At 37.5% G+C, this 2,595-nt stretch overlaps 1 protein-coding gene across 1 annotated transcript in view; it reads left to right on the top strand.

Moving 5' to 3' along the window:
* The first annotated feature begins 428 nt into the window (after positions 1-428).
* The window catches only part of si:dkey-79d12.5 (maternal B9.15 protein), a 10,554-nt gene continuing 8,387 nt past the window's right edge, over positions 429-2,595 (top strand). The window contains exon 1 of the mRNA XM_014016620.1: positions 429-601. The gene's annotated coding sequence lies outside the window, so the exon portion shown is untranslated. The remainder of the gene's footprint in view (positions 602-2,595) is intronic.

The following is a 2,595-nucleotide window of genomic DNA, read 5'->3' as shown; positions in this document are numbered from 1 at the left end:
TATATATATATATCATTAAAAAATTTTTACAATTGCTTCATTGTAATTTATTTTTGTTCCCATCACTACAATTTAGTCATCTTGTTGATAATTAATAAGGATTGATGATAACAGGATACCAAGGCGACCTTGAAAGAAGTAGAACAGAAAGGCTGTATCATTATCAACAACAATGGACAGCACGTCAGACACGCACAGTCTACAGAAAGCAGAGTTTTTATTATTAGAAAGACGACCACAGTGATGTATTACTTCATGTTTCATCACAGAAGTGTAGAATAGGCTTTTGTGGTCGGCAGACAGTGAAATTCCCGCACTCAGCTGTTCAACRGCCATGCCCATATTTGGGCAGGGCGGGACGTCGGTCTGTGAGCGGAGCCAGTCAGCGCTTGCTCACGGAGCTGAGTAACGGAAGTGAGTCACGCTGACGGTAATCTTTACGTCTCGTTGCGGCAGCCACACAGAACAAGGAAGCAACATGTGCCTCCTGAGTTCCGACCATAATAACTTTAACAAGGCATCAGAGCGGACAACGGGCGTGACAAGAAGAGGGAAAACTCACCGACTCTGCGGTTTTCACACACAGGACACTTTAATAAGCGTGAGTACTACATTTTTAATGTTTTTATCCTACTTTTTTGGTGTTTTTCTTGGCAAGTTGTGYTTTTATGCTAACATTTTTGGTGTGTCTGCTCTTGTTATTGTGTGTATAATAGGTTTAAATTCAGACCGTTATATATTTGTATAAATAAACTCCCGAATGACAATAAATTGCTAAGTTTAAAGTTTCGCAGTGTATCGAAATTACATCCGTAGGCTGAGTTATGGTAACTTTTTTCTGGGTTTCCACTGAGACACGGGGGGTTTCCGCTGTCATGTCAGAAAACCGTGTGTGTTTCCCCCTCCCATAAGGTTTCATCTGCTAGAGCATGTAGAAACCGAGACTAGAGCTTATACATCATTCATTCATTCATTCATTCATTCATTCATTCATTCATTCATTCATTCATTCATTCAACTGTGGTTGAACTGATCCACTCAGGAGCACGTGTGTTGTGTGTCTGTTTTTGTTCCACGCGGTCCCTAAACAGCACATCTAGTCCTGATCCTAAATTAGCATCAAAACCAAAACACTTATTCCTCAGATTTACACAAGTGATGCTGATTATTGTAATAAATAATAAATAAAAACGCACACAAAAGAGGGAATCCAAGTTTCCAAGTGTTAAATTTAATATTTTATATACTGAAGTGAGACTAAAAGCTGTTAAAGTCTGTCCTAGTTTTTTTTTTAATACAAACTGTATCATTTCAGTGACCTTCTTTAGAGGTGCGAGTGTTTTTTAGGGCATCAGTGTTGATTAAATCAGAGAGGTTCGTCCTGTGAAGTAACACAGATGAAGCAATCAGTGGGAACAAACACTGGAGATGATGTGAAAATCTTCTGGTTTGTTTATCATCAGAACACTGTTCACTTGTATGATCCAAGTCAGATGAAACACCAGCGAGCTGTTAGAATATGATACAATCATTAACCTGGTTCATGTGCATGTTGTCAGTGAACACTGCACCTCAAGGACATTAAAGTTTACACTGAATATGTTCAGCTGACCCAAAATATAATTTTAAGCCTCAGTGATTGGCTTTCAGAAACCATAAAACTGCTGCCAATCTTCATTTTTAAGTTTTTTTACAGAGCTATTACTGTTTGACTGTTATTAAACATATTTATTGGTTACTTAATAGTTTTTTTTTTTTGTAAAACTCTAGATCACGTTTACTCTTCATGAACAACTCTGACACAAAAAGAAAAATATAATAATTTATCAGCTCAAACACTAAATAATAAATCAATATTAGGCATAAAAAGCATCAGGATGACAATTTTTCTAACTTTCACAGCTTTTACGTCTTTTTACCTCTAACTTATACCCTGTTTGTTGGGGAAAATATGATTGAAAGGTACAAGTACAAAGATGGATACAAAAGGATTTCTAAGGCCCTAAACATCCCCAGGAGTTCTGTTAACCCATCAGGGATTGACATAACCATTGTTTAGGTTGTATCCAGGGGTTCTCAAACCATTTGGGTCTGGGGACCCCTTACAAGGGAGAAAAAAATTCCAGGGACCCCCTCATAAACCCCATGCTGTTTTAAAGATGATTTATTGTCATTTCAACCCCTAAATGCCACGGGAATGTATATTTTTATTAAGTTTATTATGTTTGTTTTATTAGTTCATTGTTCTCCATGCATTTTAAAAAAATAAAAACCAAATTAACATTTTAGTAAAAATGTTTGAGGACCCCCAAGATGCCTCTCGTGAACCCCTGGGGTCCAGGGACCCCATTTTGAGAACCTCTGCTCTAAAGAACATGAAAAGATACCGCTGCCTCTTCATAAATAATTAACCAAACAACAACGCTGTAGAACATGTTGTGTATTTCACATTATGGTTTTATGAGTAAATCCACATTTCGGGGACTGGAGTCAACAGATTTTAATTAGAGGTGACGAGATGTTCCTGTGTGCTGGTTGGTGTTTTATTCACCTTTCTTTTTGTGTGTGTGTGTGTGTGTGTGTGTGTGTGTGTGT

Source organism: Austrofundulus limnaeus, unplaced genomic scaffold (genome assembly GCF_001266775.1).
Source record: "Austrofundulus limnaeus strain Quisiro unplaced genomic scaffold, Austrofundulus_limnaeus-1.0 Scaffold148, whole genome shotgun sequence".
Lineage (NCBI taxonomy): Eukaryota > Metazoa > Chordata > Actinopteri > Cyprinodontiformes > Rivulidae > Austrofundulus > Austrofundulus limnaeus.
This window is presented reverse-complemented; position numbering and strand designations above follow the sequence as displayed.